We start from the raw sequence: 22,331 nt of genomic DNA on the forward strand, positions 1-22,331 counted from the left end.
ATCCTATTTCAGAATTCATTTCTGCAAGCCTCAGGGATGTGACGGTTTTCTAGAACCTTCCTCACAAATGCAGCGGCTTATGCCTGCTGAGAGTTACCAACTCCAAGAGAGTTACCACGTTAAGGAGGATGGATTTTATCTCAGTGGTCTTAAGGGCTGAATTGTGGTCCTTCCCTCCCAAAATTCATATGTTGAAGTTTGGTTTTCTTTAATGTTTATTTTTGAGAGACAGAGTGCAAGTAGGGGAGGGGCAGAGAGAGAGGGAGACACGGAATCTGAAGCAGGCTCCAGGCTCCGAGCTGTCAGCACAGAGCCTGACTCAGGGCTCAAACCCACCAACTGTGAGATTATGACGTGACCCGAAGTTGGACGCTTAACCAACTGAGCCACCCAGGCGCCCCTCATATGTTGAAGTTTTAATCCCCTGTACCTCCGAATCTGACTATATTTGGAGACAAGGTAGTTAAAGAGGTAATTAAGTTAAAATGAAGTCACAAGGGTGAAGCCTGATCCAATGGGTCTGGTGTCCTTGTAAGAGGAGATTAGGACACACAATGAGAAGACGGCCATCTTCCAGCCAAGGAGAGAGGCCTCCAAAGAAACCAACCCTGTGATCCCAAGAGTTCCAGCCCCCAGGACTATAAGAAAATAAATGTCTGTTGTTTAAGCCCCCTAGTCCGTGGTATGTTGTTATGGTGCCCAAACAGAGCATTTTGAGTAGCAGGGGGAGGATGGTTAGATTGATCTTCCTGAACCATCTCTCTGGCTGATGGACCAGAGACCTAGGTAAAGGGTCTCAACTGCTGTGGAGGCCTGTGCAGGCTGCGCTCAGCACAGACATGAGGGGCACCTTCTAAATAGTTGGTAATTCGAATAATGTGCCCACAGATCGTTTATTAATACACAGTTTGCACACTCATGAGGGAACCCTGATGACAGAGCGCAGGTAAAGGGATTAGAAAGAAGCGAATAGATTTGAAAGAGATTTAGAAAACAGAGTCAGTGGTTTCTGAAGACTGGTTGGCTGCTACTAATGACCGAGGGAGAAGAAGGCAGCGATAAGGCTGCCTGTGTTGGCTTCGAGTTTGAGGAACTGAATGGAAGTGTCCAAGTGGAGATTTTCAATAAGGACTTGCAGATAGGAAGATAGGGATTTTGATATGCGTCACAATTTAAGGCCCACTATTTTAAATTTTTTTAACGTTTATTTATTTTTGAGAGAGAGAGAGCGAGGGAGGGGCAGAGAGAGAGAGACAAAGACAGAGGACCGGAAGCAGGCTCCGCACTGACAGCAGAGAGCCCGACGCAGGGCTCGAAGCCGCAAACCATGAGATCACGACCCGAGCCGAGGTCGGACACTTATCCGTCTGAGCCACCCAGGCGCCCGCCCCTAAAGTTCACTATTTTAAACTACAGGACTTGGTAAGAACAGAAGGAATAGTGTATAAAACAGAGAAACAGCATAGAAGAAATAAAAAGTGTTATGTCTGTAATCCAAACTCTGAAGCCGGAGGCTCGTTATGGGGACGTGGCAGCAAAATAAGAAAAAAATGGTACCTCCCATTTTCTTCCCCTCCTCCGCCCACCCACTGATTCCAGGCACAGCCAGCTTCTCACATCCAATTCCTTGGGTCTTGGGAGTGCCCTGGATACAGAGATGATGGATTCATGGATTTCCCTATTCATCCAGCAAATACTAGTACCTGTGCTATGTCATGTACCGTGCTCAGCTTCTGTTGGCCAGTAAAACTCCTCACGTTCCCCCCGTTCTCAGAACAATGCAGATGCTTGGTCTGTTGCAGCCCCCCTGCCCCCAAACTGTAATTCTACTGGCAGTGTAAAAGAGTAAGGCTAAGTTCTTGCCAAGTGCATGGCTGAAGTTGCTTTGAGAACACAGGAAGATTTGGAAAGAGGACCAAAGCCACTGGTCCTTCCCCTTGATTGTCATACCTGGTCAAGAGTTGACCATATTGCAGCTGAGGGTGGTACTTTATATTTGGCATTAGGTACGCCGAAGTTCAAATAGGTCTGCTTGTTACACATTCCCCAGATATTTTTTTTTTTAAATGTATCAAGTGCCTGAAGGCTTTTGTTTAAGATGGGAAGATGGGTTTAGCAATTAGCTTTGCAACAGGACAAGCCGAGACAGGCTTCATGGAGACCACAGCCAACTGCCTAGTTTGTGCATTACCTGGGAGGAACCCTCTTGGGACCACCTGAAAGTAACTGATGAGCGGGAGAAGGGGATTTACTCTTGCTTGGGCTCAAAGTATTATCATTTGGGCACAGATGTAAATGCAACCCCATTACTAGCCCCAGGGTGGTGAGGCCCAGAAACATTTGAGCAACACGAGACAAGTAAACATGTGTTCAGATCCTTCTGGGAACCTGGGATAGGATTGTCTTGCTTTTTTAGAAAGAATACTTGTAACGTGAAATAATCATTTATGTTGATATTTGACTTAAATGGCAGTTTGTTCAGCTTAGTAAGCCCGTCAAGAGCAAAAACTTCATATGTAGGAGATTATGGGAAAGCAGAAAGCTTTCGTCTTTTGGCAGAAGGGAAGGGAAATAAAAGAGCTTTGACCAAGAAGTCAACAATCCTTAAGCGAGTTGTAAAACCCAGGCTGGAAGCAATGCGGAAATGCACCATCAGCCAATCACGTCCTCACGAAGGGATGGTGACACCACGGGGAAGCTGGACTCTGACGGGAGAAGATATTAGAAGGGATTTCTCCCAACTCCGCTCAGCTTTGATTCTAGAGCATTCCAAGAGGCCATTCCATGTCCTTTTCTTGCTTCATTCTTGTTCAACATAGTTGCAGCCCAAATGAGAAATCATCAGGGCCTAGCAAGTCTTTGGTTATAGAGATGTGAGAGCTCTAACAAAATCCCCTCCAGTCAGTAGGGAGAAGAAATCCACAAGCGGAAATTAATCCTGGGAACCATACTCTACATATAGGTGGATGTGCCCCCCCCCCCCATCCAGTGTTCACCTGCCCTTGTCACCTTGACAAGAAGTCGTGCTCCAACAGAGCCAAGCTGTCCCAAAGTAGCCAGAGGACTTTACTGAGTGTACTGAGATGCTACATGCAGTTTCTACAAACCCATTACGGGGAAGGCGAACCTGACTGTCAAAAGCCCATTAGCGGTGGACATATTCTTTTTTTTTTTTTTTTTTTTTTTTTTAATTTTTTTTTTTCAACGTTTATTTATTTTTGGGACAGAGAGAGACAGAGCATGAACGGGGGAGGGGCAGAGTGAGAGGGAGACGCAGAATCGGAAGCAGGCTCCAGGCTCCGAGCCATCAGCCCGGAGCCCGACGCGGGGCTCGAACTCACGGACCGCGAGATCGCGACCCGGCCGAAGTCGGACGCTTAACCGACTGCGCCACCCAGGCGCCCCTATTTTTTATTTTTGGGACAGAGAGAGACAGAGCATGAACGGGGGAGGGGCAGAGTGAGAGGGAGACGCAGAATCGGAAGCAGGCTCCAGGCTCCGAGCCATCAGCCCGGAGCCCGACGCGGGGCTCGAACTCCCGGACCGCGAGATCGCGACCTGGCCGAAGTTGGACGCTTAACCGACTGCGCCACCCAGGCGCCCCTATTTTTTATTTTTGGGACAGAGAGAGACAGAGCATGAACGGGGGAGGGGCAGAGAGAGAGGGAGACACAGAATCGGAAACAGGCTCCAGGCTCCGAGCCGTCAGCCCGGAGCCCGACGCGGGGCTCGAACTCACGGACCGCGAGATCGCGACCCGGCCGAAGTCGGACGCTTAACCGACTGCGCCCCCCAGGCGCCCCAGCGGTGGACATACTCTTCTTTGGCAACTGTTCGAGCAGTGCTTCTCAACTGCAGCGTGCAAACAGATAGTCGAGGAGGTATTGTTAAAATGCAGATTCTGGAGGCACCTGGGTGGATCAGTTGACTGAGCGTCTGACTCTTGATTTTTCGTCTCAGGTCACGATCTCAGGGTCATGGGATCAAGCCCCTCATTGGTCTCCACACTGAGTGTGCGGCCTGCTTAAGATTTTCTCTCTCTCTCCCCTTCTGCCCTTCTCCTCTGCTCACACCCATTCTCTCCCTAAGAATAAAAATAAAAATAGTGTTTAATTAAAAAAAATACAGATTCTGATTCAGAAGGTCTGAGATGGGGTCTGAAACTTTATACTTCCAAATAGCACCGATGCTATTGGTCCAGACACTGCTAGGAAAAGTTGACTTTTCCAAGAACATTCCCTAGATGGATAAAAATGGCTTTGCCTTTTCCACCTAGCACTGCAAGAGAAAACCATCAGCCACAGATGTGTTCGGCCTCAGTTGAATTCTAGGCTGCCTGCACTTAATGAATGAGCCTCACAGATGATCACCAATTCAAAGGAAAGAGAGATTTATGTCAACGCTCGTAAGCTTTGTTATCTGTCACCATTACGGAACATCGTATCATGAAATACTGAATTTACATACAACTCCCCCAATTACTGGCAAACTGTCCACGCGAAACATCTGATTTCAAATCTGCTCAGTTGAAAAGCATCGTCATTGTACTGCATCACTTCATGGAAGAGAGAACCTGCCCAGGGATTTAGAAGACTTGAAATCCTCGCTCTGTCATTCACCTGCTGTGTGATTCTGAGTACTGCCCTCCGCCCCTCTGAAGCTCAGATATGAAATGAGTAAGACTGACTGCACGCCTGTAGAGATCCTTCAGCTGTAAGGTTCTCTCTGCTGCGTAACATACTGAAACATCATTTAAGTTCTCACCAATGATTAGGAAGGTGCCGGGTGTGGAGGTGGGAGGCTAGTCAAGGGTGTAAGCACCCTTGGTTTCACATCAGTGAGAACAGGACTGACAGCACAGTGTTTGGGGCACTGGCTTTAAAGTCAGACAGAGATGGGCTCCAGTCCCGCCTCCCCATGTTACCAGGCTCATGGTGTTTCAGAGAGGACTGAGTTCCTCTGAATTTCAGTTAGATCATCTAGGACTCATCCGCCGGAAAGTCTAGTGCTATCCTAATCTGCATAGATAATCGGAGAGCAGTCAGTAACCAAATTCTCTTCTTCTTCTTCTTCTTTTTTTTTTTTTTTTTTTTTTTTTTTTTGCCCCACCAAATTCTCCTCTTACAGCCACTTCTGCTCTCCAGCTTGTTCTGCTTTTGGAGTTTTGCTCCTTTTCCCTTTCTTCCCATTCTCTGTCCACGTGGACCACCCATTCCAATGGGCTCTAGGTTCCAATGAACCAGCCGCAAAGATCAGCATTCTGGTTATGGTTCATCAACATCAGTTCCTCACACTCCTTGTCTTTAGTTAGTCTTGGTGTTCCTCTCCATAACTTCTGTGGTTTCCATGTTAAAGCATGTTTCTCTATCCAGTGGAAGCCTCTTCACCTTCAGCCCTGATCATGTGTGCCCCTACACCCTGGTGTGTCCAGGGAAGTTTTGGCTTACACTGCTGTCCCAGGTTAGTAGTTAGCCGAACCCACTTTTACTCTAAAAAATGTCCTGGTTTGGAAGATAAACTATGTAATCATACTCTCTAGAGCCAGCCTCCAGCAGGATGAATGAGTCAGCCATGCCAGAGAGAGTGGAACATTCATAAAAATATTCAATACAAGTTAGGGTTTGAGGAGGAAAGTCACCCAAAGAAATACAGGTAGAAGGCTAAAATCATGTTGAGGAGTATGTGCTCCTGGGCAAGACTTCATTGCTTCAGGGTAGAAGATGCCCCAGAGAATAAACTTGTACTTTATGAGTAAGACGGTGAGTTGTACTTCTTAAGAAAAAGAAAAAAGTAATATGAAGGGGCTTAATTACCAAGCAAGTCGATCATCACCATGAACATCCACACCTCCAGTTTAGTAGAAGCCACTGGAGACAAGGCTCCTGTAATGGAAAGTGGACAAAAGAATGGCCTCATGGAAAGATCTTGGGCAAGGGATAAATCAGACAGGAATTAGGATATTGACTTTTGTCCTAACGGTGTGACCTTGGGCAAATGGCTTACTGTGTCTGGACCTTCGTTTCATCGCTTATGAAAGGAGAGAGTTCAATTAGCCATTGGTTTTTAAGCTGTGCTCTGCAGAGATTAGGAGCCTTAGCAAACTTGTGGAGCCTTGGGGGGACAGGGGCAGCTCAAGATTTCCCACCACTGCTCACATAAGAGTTCTACTTACATCATTTTTATAGCAAGCAGTGAGTTGTCTTAAGAGTTCTGAAATTTGATTTTGAGATCTTGACGTGTTTGGAGATTTTGGTGCTAAAATAAAATGTGAACACTGACGGACTAGACCCCTTCTCAACTCTGGTCGATGTGGTTCTGAGGCCTCAGGAAATATCAGCAGTTAGTGAGCCTACAAATGGAGGTAGACAGAAGGTTCCTCTAATGCCCTCGAAGAGCCATGGTAACTTGATATTAAATGCAGACCACATGTGCACTTGTGTGTGTGTGCACTAGTTTGTTAGGGAGGCTGATGAAGACAGGTGTTTCCAAGGATTGTGTGGTTACAGACATGTGAAGGTGTGGCCAGGAAATGTTTTCCCTGGAGAGGAACTTTCTAGGCCTCTGAAAAGTGTTCCTAGCAGTGTTCTCCGTTACTCCTAAAGACCCAGAGATTCTAAACTAGTCCTAGGCTGATTCTAGATAATTAGGAGAAAGCCTGGCATCTGAAAAGTATTGCCAGTATGTTCAAAATTCTTAATTATTATAATGATAAAGTCTGTTGTGTCCTAGCGTCTTAGGGATTGGGCAGCACATCTAAATTTAAAGAGAAAAACATCCTTTCTTTTGCAATGAAAATCAGAAGTCTAAACATGTAGGTAAGATACTTTAACAAGGACAAAGTGGGTCAGGGAACCATGGTCTGTTTCCCACTTGCTGGATATTCCTGGAACCAAGAGGAAAAAAGTAGGTTAATGGTGAGGGTAGGACAGAATTGCTTGCTTTAACTGACCTGAAAGAAAGTTCAGATCTTGAATCATAAGGAAAAGATTGGCCAACACTGGGGGAGCTTGGGTCCTTGCTACTTATGAAGCCAGGTGTACCCTTGAGAACCAAAATGTGAATCTGGGACACTTGTTTCCTTCTCTTCATAAAAGCACCAGATAAGTTGTAGCTTAACATTGAACTTGAATGAAAATCATCTGCTCTCTTTTTTATCATAATCCAAAAAAATGAGATTTCATCCATTTTACATATTATTGGTCTCGTATCTGAAACACTTTTTTTTCTTTCTTTTTTAATGTTTATTTTTGAGAGAGAGAGAGAGAGAGAGAGAGAGAGACAGAGCGTGAGTGGGGGAGGGGCAGAGATAGACAGAGACAGAATCTGAAGCAGGTTCCAGGCTCTGAGCTGTCAGCACAGAGCCCGATGCAGGGCTTGAACCCACGAGCCAAGAGATCATGACCTGAACCAAAGTCAGACCCTTAACCAACTGAGCCACCCAGGCGCCCCTCATACCTGAAACACTTTTAAATTTTGGTCTCGATTTAGAATTCATTGGAATCTAGTCTTTTTTGTTTGTTTGTTTTGTTTTTTTACTATATGAAATTTATTGTCAAATTGGTTTCCATACAACACCCAGTGCTCATCCCAAAAGGTGCCCTCCTCAATACCCATCACCCACCCTCCCCTCCCTCCCACCCCCCATCAACCCTCAGTTTGTTCTCAGTTTTTAACAGTCTCTTATGCTTTGGCTCTCTCCCACTCTAACCTCTTTTTTTTTTTTTTTCCTTCCCTTCCCCCATGGGTTTCTGTTAAGTTTCTTAGGATCCACATAAGAGTGAAACCATATGGTATCTGTCTTTCTCTGTATGGCTTATTTCACTTAGCATCACACTCTCCAGTTCCATCCACGTTGCTACAAAAGGCCATATTTCATTTTTTCTCATTGCCACGTAGTATTCCATTTGAATCTAGTCTTTTCTATACTCTGTCATTCCAGAATGACTCGCATGGTTGCTGTTTCTTATTTCATTGAACTTCCGATCATGCCACAACACGATGTTTCAGATTATCCGATGGATTCTACTCCTTAAGGGATAAAGCCCCAAGTCTTCGTATGCTGGACATTCATTATTGCATACCAGCCTTCCCTTCAGGCTTGTGGCTTGTGTCTTTATGATCCAGAGGCACCAGACTGGTCATTAGTTGCCAGACACAACCTGTACCTTCCATTCATTTGCCTCCTTCATGAAGCTTTCCAAACAGTAGAGCCCCAGGCAGGAAGAATCACCTTCCTCCACTCCCAGAATCCTCTGCTCCCGGATTCCTCTGTGCCCATTGTTGGCTCAGAGAGCCATATGTATGACTCTCTTTCTGTGTAGACTGTGAAAAGCATGCCTGTGCCTTTCTGTACCTCTGGCATCTAATACAGAACTTGGTACATGGTAGGTGCTCAAAAAATCTTTGTAGAAAAAATTTTTTTCAATGAATGAATTCTCAGTCGCGTCTAGAAATGAGAGGACTGAGCCATCCTCTAAATGGCGCGTGCTTCTGTGGTCTCTTTTAAATGTGTAAGCCTCTTTTACTGGTTGTAAAATGAAGGGTACTGGAAATCTTTTAAAACTAAACCTTTTCCGCTTAGAATGACTTGCGAAGCACATGTTTTTAATCCCCCTCCCCTTCCAAATGTCTGTAGAATTGCCATTCTCCCATTAAGACAAATTAGCCAAAAGTCTGCATTGGCTTTGAGAAATTGGAAAGGGCAATATCCACATGAAAACAATTCTGAGGAATTTCTGTTTAACATAGTGCAGCTAGGAGACATCAGATGGAGCCCACCCACAGTTTAAGACACGCATCGCACGCATCGCAGCCCCGACCTGTGCAGTGAATGGAGAACGCCCTTGAGATGAGCCGCTCTAAAGTTCTGTGGCTCAGGGCTTTGATGGGACAATCTGTGAAGGGTGTTCAGACATTGCCATAACAAAGGGGAAAGTTGAGGCCACTTAACCACATTGAGAAAATCTTTAAGAGGAGATTCAGATGGGGACACCTGGGTGGCTCAGTCAGTTGAGCAACCCACTCTTGGTTTCAGCTCAGGTCATGATCTCACAGTTGGTGGGATCGAGTCGGGTTCCTCACTGACAGCGTGGAGCCTGCTTGGGATTCTCTGTCATCTTCTCTCTCTGCCCCTCCCCTGCACTCCTTCTCTCTTTCTCAAAATAAATACATTTTAAAAAGACTTTATTTTCTAAAAAAGTTTTTCTTAATGTTTTTTTTTAGAGAGAAAGATAGAGCACAAGTAGGAGAGAGGCAGAGAGAGAGAGAGAGAGAGAGAGAGAGAGACAGAATCTGAAGCAGGATCCAAGCTCTGAGCTATCATCACAGAGCCTGATATGGGGCTTGAACCCCTGAAGTATGAGATCATGACCTGAGCCAAAGTCAGATGCTCAACCAACTGACCCACCCAGGCACTCCTAAAAAACAAACAGACAAACAAACAAAAAACTTTAAAAATAGGAGGTTCAGATAAAGTCTACGTGAAAAAAAAATTACGAGACAGGGAAAATTGCATACAAACTGGATATTTAATGATTGCAAGTAATTACGTTAGATTTTTATTTTTTTAAGATATAGTAATGGGACATGTAGTTCAGTGATGCTTTTTAGAAGGTTTGTATTTGCCTGTACAGTTGATCCTCATTATTTGTGGATTCCGGATTGGGGAATTTGCCTACTAGCTAAAAGTTGTTGGTATCCCCCAAAACTGATACCCAGGGGGCTTCCGCAGGCATTTGAGGACAGAGCACAGCGGTGAAGTATGAGTCACCCAACATCCTCCTTCCTCCTGAGGTCAACAAGGTGACACTGTGTTCGTGTGTCAGCTCTCATAATGTAAACCAGTATCCTTTTCACGGTCTATGCAATGTCATGGTTTTTTGTTTGTTTTGTTTTTTTGCATTTTTTGTGCCTTTTGCTCATGAGTTTATTGTTTAAAATGGTCCCCAAGCACAGTGCTGAAGTGCTCTCTGGTGTCCCTAAGCACTGGAAAGCTGTGATATGCCTTACAGAAAAAAAAAAATAACCATTAGATTCAAGCTCCATCCAGGTGTGAGTTATGATGCCATTGGCCATACGTCCAAAGTTAATGAATCAACAATATATATCAACTAAGGTGTATTTTATCAGGTGTAGTTTATAAATACAACTAAAAAACAGGTGTATTTATAAAGGTGTAGTTTATAAATACAACTAAGGTGTATTTATATCAACAAGGTGTGTATTAATCGGTTGACCAAAATGTTGTGACCAGAGGCTCTCAGGAACGCAACCCTGTATTTGCTCGAGAGCAATGATTGGGGATTTGCTATTTCAGTGTTCGCGAAACTTTAAAGAACCTTAACTACCACAAATAACAAGGATCAGCTGTAAACAGGGATGAACTGGTATGTGTCTGAAATTTGCTCCAAAATAATCTGGAGGACTAGAAGTGGAAATAGAAATGAAATAGTCTTAAGGGGCACCTGAGTGCGGTGAAGCGTCTGTCGGTGAAGCGTCCAACTTCGGCTCAGGTCACAATCTCGTGGTTTGTGAGTTCGAGCCCCGTGTCGGGCTCTGTGCTGACAGCTCAGAGCCTGGGACCTGCTTCAGGGTCTGTTTCTCCCTCTCTCTCTGCTCCTCTCCCACTCATGCTCTGTCTTTCCCTCTCTCAAAAATAAATAAACATTAAAAAAAAATGAAATAGGCTGGCCATGAGTACATTGTTGGAGATGTGAGACAGGTATATGAGTATTCACTACAGCATTCTGTCCACTTTTGTATATATTTGAAATTTCCCATAACAAAAAGGTTTTCTTTTTAAAAGGGAGAGAGAGAATAGCATCGCTGAAACACAAATTTGGCTTTTCTTCAGGCATTAAAAATCAGTTAGTGTATTATATAAGGAAATCTAATTATTTAGAAGTAGAATGAATTGAATTTCACGTGAAGTATAAATGATCCAGTGGTAGGGAAAGTTAGTATATACAAAACGGCAAACACGAAAGATAGTGCACGAGTGTGGGCTTTATAGATTGTAAGGTGATACCGAAACTGACATGTCGTTTTTGGAAGGAAAAAGGGGAAAGCAAGAGACATGGATGTAACAGACTACCTTCTGCCATTTCACTGGAATAAAGCTCCGTTTCTAATCTTCACTTTTGTTTATCCCGTTAATAAACCTGCTTCAGGCGCCTGGGAGGCTCGGCCCCCTCTGTCCCGGCTCAGAGTCTGAGAGTCCAAAACAGGTCATGTGCAAGGGCAGAAGCCCTGCTTTATCCCCACAGGTTTCCACAATGACCTCTTCTTGCTCTCAGGCCCTCTGACACTAATTCAGCAGTGGCTTTCGCCAAGCTAAAGCCTCTATATCATTCTTCGCTTCCTCATCTCCTGCAACATTTTTTTCCAAATGTCTTCCGAGTGCTCTTAGAGTTCCAGAGAGATTTCCCTGGGAGCACGGAGGCCGGGGTAAGCCCGAGAGCTGCCCCAGCAGCATCGGGCGACGCCACTTTGATCCGCTCCATAACTTGGGTTTTGCAAAAAGATCTTGCAAGGGCGAAAAGATGATTCTGCTTCTTAGGGGAAAAAAAAAAAGAACTGCACAAGCCATGCTTCTGGGACACACTTTAGGAGGAGGACGGAGGAGGGCTCGATGTGTGCACAGGGCGGCTGTCCCTGATGAACCTGGCTCACTTCGGGTGAAAGATTCACACTTACGCGGCATGTTTCCTTCTGTTCTCTCAGAGAAACCAGACTCTCCTGCAGCCCAGATCAACACAGCTTCCTCTGGAATCCTTAGCACTGGCCAGGTTTTGTGCACAGAGCCATGTGTCTGGCCTTTGGGTCTTCAGCTTGAGAAAGATTTGGAGAACCCCAAGAGTTTTTTGAGTCATCACCCACATCCTCACTACTATGTCTTGAGAGCCCGTCTGATGCCATTTTGCACAAGTTACTTGGCATTTGTTATTTTATTTCACCCTCTCCGCAAGCTTGCAAAGCAGGCGGTGGCCTCCTCGTGTCTGAGTCCCACGCTTTTACAGGCAAGTGACAGACACACGCTCTCAGAAGCTCGCAGAAAGCAAGTGAAGGAAAGGCCCAAACCCAGGGCTCCAATTCTGAAAGGACACCCGTCACCTTCTCTCCTCTTGGCTTCCGTGTTCACCTTGGCTTGCGCTCCGCAGAAGTGGTCACTTCACGTGCTTTGCACGAAAGCGGGGGCCGTGCTTTTTCACTGCAATAGTCCCAGCAGTAGAACAATGCCTTGCACGTGGAAGGCACTCAGAATACATCTCCTGAATGAGTGGATGGGATGAAAACACAGTATGGATTTTTCTAAGTCCCTAACTCTCTGTGCATACCAAAGACACTGTGGCAGTTGCTTGTGTACAGTGTATCACAGTGAGCACTGAGCAGGCAGATTGCCATACACTAGCCTCTCTCCAGCCAGCCTGCAGAATGGCCTCCATTAATAGATCATTACTCCTTCTTTCTCACTTTTAGCTGAGTTACTCCAAATATATTTGTACATGATACATGTGAACCAAGAGGGAAAACAAGACCAGAACGTTCTCTTTCTGTGAAGTATATGGGCATGTGTATACACAAGGCTGCCCTTGACTTTGGGTTGGAGTGAAGTCACTGCCATTTTTTTTAGGAGAAATCCCTCTTAGCTATAGTGAACCAAATTATTTCATCACGCTTCTATAGTTTTGTCTCAGAAAGAAGCACCCTCCCATAGGCTGGGCACCAAAGAGAGTCCTCAACCTCAGATCTCCAAACACAAAATGAAATGTTTGGGCAAAAGGTTCAAGTAATCCGGTTCATTCCAGACTTCCCATTGCTAACCTCACACCCACCCTTGGGCTTAGCAACTGTCAGTATTTGTTCACTACCTGGGACCAAATCCAATGTGTTTGCCTCTAGCGGGGATCCCAGAAGATGCTGTACGTCTCCTACGTCAGTCTCAGGAAGCAGTCCGATATTGGTACCTAGGAAAATACAACGCCCTTGTATACAAGGAAACAATAAACAAATGATGCAAAGTATTGATGTTGTTTGATACAGACTTTATTAAAATTTATAATGTAGGTAGTAAAAAGGTGAACGTATAAAGCCACACTGCCCAATAGCTGCTTTTCATTTCCAGCTGTCACATTAAAAAAAAAAAGTGGGGGAGAGCACCTGGGTGGCTCAGTTGGTGAAGTGTCCAACTCTTGATTTCGGCTCAGGTGTTGATCTCACAGTTGGTGAGTTTGAGCCCCGCATCGGGCTCTCTGCTATCAACATGGAACCCACTTCGGATCCTCTGTGTCTCTCTCTCTCTCTGCCCCTCCCCTGCTCTTGCTCTCTCTCTCTCTCTCTCTGTCTCTCAAAAATAAAAATAAACATTTTAAAAAATTCTTGAGGGGCGCCTGGGTGGCGCAGTCGGTTAAGCGTCCGACTTCAGCCAGGTCACGATCTCGCGGTCCGGGAGTTCGAGCCCCGCGTCAGGCTCTGGGCTGATGGCTCGGAGCCTGGAGCCTGTTTCCGATTCTGTGTCTCCCTCTCTCTCTGCCCCTCCCCCGTTCATGCTCTGTCTCTCTCTGTCCCAAAAATACATAAACGTTGAAAAAAAATTTTTTTTAATTCTTGAAAAAGTAAAAAGAACTTGGTGAAATTAATTTTAATATATATTTCGTAAAACCGAATATATCCAAAACATGATCAACATGGAATGAATATAAACATTGTTTGGTTTGTTTGTTTTTTTTTTTTTTTTCATTTTCAAATTATTTATTCAGGTCAGCCTGAAAATTCCAAATGGCCTTCAGAATACTTCTTAAAGAAACGTTTCCCCATGTTTTACGTTTGCTGGTTTTGTTTTTTTTTTTTGTTTTTTTAATGTTTGTTTTTGAGAGAGAGAGCATGCGTAAGCAGGGGAGGGCAGAGAGAGAGAGGGAGACACAGAATCGGAAGCAGGCTCCAGGCTCTGAGCTATCAGCACAGGACCCGACACGGGGCCTGAACCCACAAACTGTGAGATCGTGACCTGAGCCGAAGTCGGACGCTTAACCGGCTGAGCCACCCAGGTGCCCCTACATTTACTGTTTCTTTAATTGAAACATAGTTGCTGTACAATATTATATCACTGTCAGGCGTGCAACGTAGTGATTTGACATTTATATACATTACAAAAGGACCACCACGTTAGATCTGGTAACCATCTGTCACCGTGCACAGTTATTAAAATATCACGGGCTGTTTCCCCTCTGCTGTGCATCTCTGTGACTTACTGATTTTCTAACTGAAAATTTGTATATCCTCCTCCCCTTCTTCTCGCCCCCTCCCTCCCCTCTGGCAGCCACCAGTGGTTCTCTGTATTTATGAGTCAGGGGGCATCTGGGGGGTTCAGTTGGTGGAGCATCGGACTCTTGATCCCCAGCTCGGGTCTTGCTCTGAGCGTTACGAGTTCGAGCCCTGCCCTTGGGTCCGTGCTGGGCGTTCATGTGTTCTTTTAGATTCCACATATTAAGTGAAATCCCATGGCATGTGTCTTTATTAAATATACCTCAAATACTTGAGATAGTTTTCAAGATCGTTTTTTTTTCATACTAAATCTTCAAAAGTCATTAAGAATTCTGTGGAGTGCAAATGTATGTTACATCCATTTGGAGGCTAAATTTTGAAAGGCTTCACGTCCAATCTATGGTCCCACAAAACAATACGGTTAGCTACCAGGAAAATCTTTTATACTCCTTCGGTTCTGAAGTTTAAATTCAAGTTACAGGCAGTTAAAAATTCAGTGGCGTTAGTCACATCTCAAGTGCTCAATAGCCACGTGTGGCTGTGACCGCCACATTGGGTGACTCGGGGCGGGAGGAAGCTGTTTTAGATACAGAAATCAGGACGATGTTGTGCAAAGATGACACTGGGAAAGAGACGCGCGCAGAACGAGAGAGGGAGTCCGCCGAGATGTGAGGGAACAGCATTCCGGGAAAACAGAAACACGAACCGCGTAGGTCCCGGAAGCGGGATCGTCAATCTCCCAATGCATGTGTGACCTTCAGCGTCTTGACCTGGGGAGTCTCTCCACGTGTTCTACGGATGACACATGATGCAGTGTCTCTCCAGTGCTTAGGGCGGCAAGTTCCCCAATTATGCCCGGTTTCCTGTTTCCATTGTTCATTAGAACAAAATATGAGGTTCATCTCCACGATTAGAAAGAAGTTGGGGCGCCTGGGTGGCGCAGTCGGTTAAGCGTCCGACTTCAGCCAGGTCACGATCTCGCGGTCCGTGGGTTCGAGCCCCGCGTCAGGCTCTGGGCTGATGGCTCAGAGCCTGGAGCCTGTTTCCGATTCTGTGTCTCCCTCTCTCTCTGCCCCTCCCCCGTTCATGCTCTGTCTCTCTCTGTCCCAAAAATAAATAAACGTTGAAAAAAAAAAATTTAAAAAAAATAAAAAAAATAAAAAAAAAAGAAAGAAGTAAAAGGAGGGGCGCCTGGGGGGCTCAGTCAGTTGAGCGTCCGACTTGGCTCAGGTCATGCTCTCCCCGGTCTGTGGGTTCGAGCCCCGCGTCAGGCTCTGTGCTGACAGCTCAGAGCCTGGAGCCTGCTTCAGATTCTGTGTCTCTCCTCTCTCTCTCTCTCTCTCTCTCTGCCCCCCAGCTCACACTCTTGTCTCGCTCTCAAAAATAAAGAGAGAAACTTTGTTGTTTTTTTAACAAAAAGAAATTACAAGAATAAAATTTCTGGGTCATATCTGGCAGCAAAGCACTGCGTGCCCTCACCCCACCCTTGTCCTTGAGAAAGGTTCACGGTGGCCATCTGCATTTAGCTAATCTCAGTGTTATTTTCTCTCGGCGGGTTTCTGGACAGCTAACACCTTTGACAACGATATCAGAAGTAGGTTTCCAAACAGCACTATCCAGAGCCCATTCAGAGAAATCTGAGCAAATGGATTAAAGCTTTCCTTATCTTTGCTTTTTCTTAGGCAAGTTAGACCGAGGTGTGTAAGTAATCTCAGCCAGGGACAAAAAGTCTAGGGGGGACCAAACAGCCAAGAGCTGAAAGGCCTCCCTGTTCAGGGAGCTCACCGGGCTTAGGAGAGAAATCAGGGAAAGGATTCTTTCTGTATTCACACTTCTGTATCCCTGTGCAAGAAGTGAAATACTCAAATGCGTGTGCAGTATCCCTGAAGTGAATTAGAAAGGTCGAAAGGTTTAAGGTGAGAAAAACAGATTTTGTTAGGGTGATTAGTGAAAGGTTTAGGGTTGTTGGTTTTTTTTTTTACTTTTTTTTTCCTTTTTTTTTTTTTTTTTGAGAGACAGAGACAGAGAATGAGCAGGGGAGGAACAGAGAGAGAGGGAGACACAGAATCCAAAGCAGGCTCCGGGCTCCGAGCTGTCAGCACAGAGCCCATCGCGGGGCTCGAACCCACGAAGCGTGAGATCATGACCTGAGCTGAAATCAGACGCTTCACCGACTGAGCCCCCCAGGCGCCCCAAAAGGGTTTTTTGTTTCTTTCATTAAAGTTGCCGTTAATGATTAATAGTAATTAAAAGCTGTAACACAATGAAAAGCTGCCCAGCATCACTCATCATCAGGAAATTGCAAATCGAAAGCACAGTGAGACATCACCACACGCGTGGCCGAATGGCTGTCATCAAAAATGACAAGCAATTAACACGTGCTGGTGAGGATGTGGAGGAAAGGGAGCCCTCGCGAGCTATTAGCGAGAATGCAAACTGGTGCGGCCACCGTGGGAAGCAGTATGGAGGGTCCTCAGAAAATGAAAAGTATAAATACTACGTGATCCAACAATCCCCGCTCTGGGCATGTATCCAGAGGGGATGAAATCACGATCTCAGAGAGATACCTGCACTCGCCTGTTCACAGCAGCAAGACCAACGCTGTGTCATTTCACTTCCACGTGGAATCTGGAAAAGCCGAACTCCTAGAAGTAGAGTGAAGTAAGGGCCAGGGGGTGGGAGAAAGAAGGTACTGGACCAAAGGTACAAACTTCCAGTTGGAAGGTGAGTCAGCTCTGGGGATCTCGTGTGCAGCTTGGGGATTACGGTTAACAATTCTGGGTTATATCCTTAGCAGTTGCCAAGAGAGAGTTGCTTAAATGTCCTCACCGCTAATGCTGTGGCCGTAATAATTTTGTAATATATGTGTCCCAAATCAGTATGCAGTTTACCTTAAACTTACACAGTGTTTTATTTACATATATATATATACACACATATATATGTATTTAAATATGTATAATATATAATATCTAAAAAATATATAAATATATTTGTACATTATAAATATATATTTATATACATATATAATATATGTTTATATACACATATATGCACGTGTTTATATACACATGTTTATATACACATATATATTTATATGTATATTTATATTATATACATATATATGTATATTTATATTATATACATACTATATACATATATATGTATATAAATATATGTGTATATAACATATTTATATATGTATATAAATATATGTGTGTATATAAATATGTGTGTATATAAATAAATAAATATGTGTGTGTGTGTGTGTGTGAGAGAGAGAATGACATCTCAATGAAGCTATGGGGAACACCGCAAAACAAAAAAACTTGCGACTTTCCATTTAAATTTACTCCTGTCCAGTTTTTGCAGCTCTGTTGGCTTTGAGGAGGATAAATCCACACAGATGCTGAGCTCAGGCTTGACTCCCAACACCTCCCCTGAAATCAAGTCCCTTGAGCATGCGTGCTCCTATCTTGTTCACTAGGTACAACCCCAAAGCCTCATACGGAAGAAATGCTCTGAGAACATTCTTTGAACACGGAAGAGACAATGTCATGTACGAAGTCATTGCCCAGGCTATAGGACAGAAGGAATGCAGAGAACAGGAAGTGTGTGCCTCAGCGGGGGGAAAGGGGGGTGTACGGGGTCTCAGAAAATGTGACCCCAGGTGCGCCTGGGTGGCCCAGTCGGTTAAGCATCCGACTTGTGATTTCAGCTCACGTCATGATGTCGTGGTCTGTGACTTCGAGCCCCACGTCATGCTCTGCGCTGGCCACATGGAGCCTGCCTGGGATTCTGTCTCCCTCCCTCTCTCTCTGCCCCTCCCCTGCTTGAGCTCTCTCTCTTTCTCTCAAAGTAAATGAACATTTTTTAAAAATTTAAAAAGGAAAAAGAAAATGCGGCCCCAAAAGCATTTCTGGAGTCAGCTGAGGAAGGAGGGTCCAGGAGTGTAAAAAGTACATCACGTGGCTCTAGGTTTTTATGTCCAGGGATGCAAGAGACTAGGGGTGCGATAGCACCTGCTCTCAGAGGTTCAGGGCACTTTGATCAGCATGTGCGTCCTCCTGAGGTTTGGAAGGTGCGGTAAATCAGGCACTAGACTCCACCCCGTGCCCTTATCGACCATCGAACGCTAGAGGTGAGCCCGTGACCCTTGTCACCCAGACAAGCCACTGTGGTACTTGTCTCCTCACAGCCTCGCCTCCTCTCTGCCCTCAGGGGAGAGTCCAGAGAAAGGTGGGAAGCAAGTGATTTCTCCTGACCCTCCAGCCCATCCTCTGGACTCCCGTAATTACATCAGAAGTGTTGTCAGGAAGAAGGAGAGCAGACTTCCCTTGCCCCTTCAGAAGGATGATTGCAACTGAGTCCGAAGGAGAACGTCCAACCGTCAGAGTGAAACAGGCTGCCTCCCCAAGGGAGGTCAAGGGACCACATTGGTGGCATCCTCGAGGGAAATCTCCACTGGAGATTGAGCTTGAACTTGATGACCTACCTCTCTAATAATAGCACACCTCCGTGAGCACAGCCAGCACCCACGGCCAACGCCAGCGGACCCGGAGCAGGTGCTCTCATTACCCCATTCCAACCTCTGAGCTGAGTCAGGACCACAGAGGCAGGTGGCCCTTTTATCCCCTGGAAGCAGGGTGCCCCTACGATCTATCACACAAACTAGGACACTCTTACAAATGAAAGGGGACGGTAATAACGTGGCCTGACAGGGCAGATAGGGAGCTGTGGTGCTCTAAGTAGAGGGCGCCATTAACAAAAAGGCGTGGACTCTTGGTGGGAGCCTAATACTGAACCACAGTGTTCATTAATGGCCTAACAATCTGCCTGGTGTGGGGCACCTGGGTGGCTCTGTCGGTGAAGCGTCTGACTTCGGCTCAGGTCATGATCTCACAGTTCGTGGGTTCAAGCTCCACGTGGGGCTCTGTGCTGACAGCTCGGAGCCTGGAGCCTGCTTCCGATTCTGTGTCTCCCCCTCTCTCTGCCCCTCCCCTGCTTGTGCTCTGTCTCTGTCTCTCAAAAATAAATAAATGTTAAAAAAAAATTTGTTTTAAATCTACCCGGTGCTATTAAAGACTGAGAATCTTCAATGAACCTAGCAGTAAATATAGCAATGTGATGTGTCATATAAAGACACTTAGGCTGGTAACTCTGGGGGGGACGGGTTATGATTCAAGGGGACTCCTCAGGTCTGGAGAGAGAAACACTAAGGAAAGGACAGTAGGAGGAGACATGTTTCACGTTGCATTTCCATGGATTTTTTTTTCACATTTCTCCTTTTATTTTTATGTATTCATTCATTTATTTATTTACTTATTTATTTAAATTCAAGCCTACAGTGTAGTATGGTTTCAGGAGTAGAACCCAGTGGTTCATCACTTACAACACCCAGTGCTCATCCCAACAAGTGCCCTCTTTAATGCCCATCCCCCATTTAGCCCATCCCCCACCCACCTCCCCTCCAGGAGCCCTCACTTCGTTCTCTGTTTTTTAACAGTCTTTTGTGGTTTACCTCCCTCTCTGTTTTTATCTTATTCTTCCTTCCACAGATACTTTTTTTTTTTAACATTTATTTATTTTTGAGAGACAGAGAGAGGCAGAGCATGAGCAGGGGAGGAGGAGGAGAGAGAGCGAGAGATACAGAATCTGAAGCAGGTTCCAGGCTCCTAGCTGTTTGTTAGCACAGAGCCCGACGTGGGGCTCGAACCCACGAACCACGAGACCATGACCGAGCTGAAGTCGGACGCTCAACCGACTGAGCCACCCAGGCACCCCCCCCATAGATACTTTTAAACACCCTTAAAATAAGACTAAAAAAAGCTTCAACTGCTTATGCCAGATTATATGATTTTTTTTCTTTTGTTTGCAGCAGTTTTGGGGTGTCTGGAATAGAATTTGGGGGGAGCAAAATCTCCCTGCCGCATCCAACCGTGCTGGCATTGCCACGTTTTACAACCATGCAAACCTCGGGTCCTCATCCATAAAGCCAGCCCCGAGACCTCTGCCCCCGGGACTCCATCCAGCTTGGCCCTCTGAGACTTCACACTCCTGCTCAACTTGGACATCAGGCCAAGCCCCGCAGACCCACCAGGGTGATTCACTTAAAAGGGTTAGCAAATAACCATGACTTAGTAATGCATCAGTGTGCACACCTAGGAGTCATGTCTGTCCAAACAGCTTTATGATCGTCTGCTCTCTTACTCTTTTCTGCCGGCTTCCTATTTCTCTCCCCTCTCCAGGGCTCCTAAAGACTCACACTGGAATAGCTTGCAAATTCCCGTCTTTTCTGATTGGGCCCATTGAATGGGGCCGTCACAGTGTCTTCACAAATGGCATTTCCATTAACATTTTCTATTTCTGTCCACTCGGGGCACCTAAAGATTTCCCACCAAGATTTACATTGACTATTTTAAGAAAGTGCTTTTAAAAAGCCAACGCGTTGGCTAAGTTTAAATCTGACTTTCTCAAGGGATGCTTAAAAGAAATATACTAGGGTTTTTTTTTTTTTTTTTTCAAGAACCTTTGTAAGTTCAAAATAACATTCCAAAAGGAGTCACTAGAAAAACATTCAGGGTAAGAGGGAAAATTTTTTTTTTTTTTTTTTTTTTTTTTGCAGACCTGGCTACAGCTTAATGTTTGTTCTCTGTTTGTTTTTTGACACAGAAAAGTCAAATAGCTATAAGAGTCAGATAATAACTGGGGAAAAAAAATGGGCTGTGCTTCTCACATCCAGAATATTTACAAAAGAGGGAGGAGTCGATCCACTGAATGTCGAGATCCATTATTCAGTAGGCCAGGTAGAAAGAGAAGATTTTTGACAATTGGTGGATCAAAGGCAGAGCTTTGGAGATTCTCTTAGATCTTACAGCAGCAACGTCGCAGCCATATTTGAACTGAGCCAACTGGAACTTTCCATCGGGCTAATGACCCACAACCTTCTGATGCCATTGCCTTGTGGAATGCCTGATATGCTCTGACAGCTGCCAGTCAGGAAGATAAACCATGGATGATTACTTCAACAAAAAACATAGAGCTGAAGGGATTGTCTCCCTAGGCATAGGGACAGATCTCTGCTGGCAGAGGAGGGCGAATGATGTCTCAGTGAGGATCGGGTTTTGCTGCTAAAACTAAAAAAACCCTCATCCTAGTGGCCAGGGGGCCAGGGGGAGGCTTACAGCTGGTGGGGCAGCACCACAATGTCATCAGGGACCTAGACCTTGATGGTTTCCTCTGCCACTTTGAGCGTATGGCTTCTAGTCTCCAGATTCACCTCATGGTCCTAGAGAGCTGCCAGGCTACCATCCATTACAACTGCATCCCAAGTAGAAGGAGAGAGAAAGTGGGGGAAGTGTGGTCCTTCTCTTTTGGACGATGTCCCAGGAATCCTAGATGACACTTCCATTCTGTCCCGTCGGCCAGAGTGTGGTCACGTGGCAATTATCAGCCACAACGGAGGCTGAGAGTTGGGTGCCCAGGGGTCTTTCATATACCGAGTCTACAGTGTACCTTTTCTTATCTTCCAGCGTCAGCAGCTCGCCTGAAGTCAGCGTTGTAGCCTGGAAAAGGCTGGATGAGTGTTTGCTCACCACTGGACATAAAAAATAATCTGCATGTTTGAAAAGGATGTGCTGAACTCGTGACCTGTAATAAACGGTTAGTGCTTAGTCTTTAAAACGCAGGTAAGAGTCTTCTCCTGTGCTTTTTCCAGAAACGAATAAGCCAAGAAAGCCCATGGTACAGTCTCATAATGATGTGGAGTCTTCAAGTGACTTTTTCTTTAAGGTTTTATTTTATTTTTAAGGAATCTCCACACCCAACGTGGGGCTCGAACTCACAGCCCGAGATCAAGAGTCACACACTCCACCGACTGAGCCAGCCAGGCGCCCCTCTTTCAGTTTTTAATACATGATACTCAAAGGGGTTCTTTCACACCAAAATCTATAATGATGAAAATGAAGGAATTATTTGGGAATAAGTGTGTCCATTATTTATATACTCTGGAAGGAAATGCATGCTGGTCACAAAACCATTGACTGAAGCCACTGTCAACAACAAACTCT

The 22,331-nt window shown here is 45.3% G+C and overlaps 1 long non-coding RNA gene across 1 annotated transcript in view; it reads left to right on the forward strand.

The window, feature by feature from the left end:
- LOC115501542 overlaps positions 1–22,010 on the forward strand; it is a 65,634-nt gene extending 43,624 nt beyond the window's left edge. The window contains exon 3 of the long non-coding RNA XR_003964827.1: positions 21,795–22,010. This is a non-coding gene — a long non-coding RNA (uncharacterized LOC115501542). The remainder of the gene's footprint in view (positions 1–21,794) is intronic.
- Positions 22,011–22,331: the final 321 nt, after the last annotated feature.

This window comes from Lynx canadensis, chromosome E1, assembly GCF_007474595.2.
Source record: "Lynx canadensis isolate LIC74 chromosome E1, mLynCan4.pri.v2, whole genome shotgun sequence".
NCBI classification, from domain to species: Eukaryota; Metazoa; Chordata; class Mammalia; order Carnivora; family Felidae; genus Lynx; species Lynx canadensis.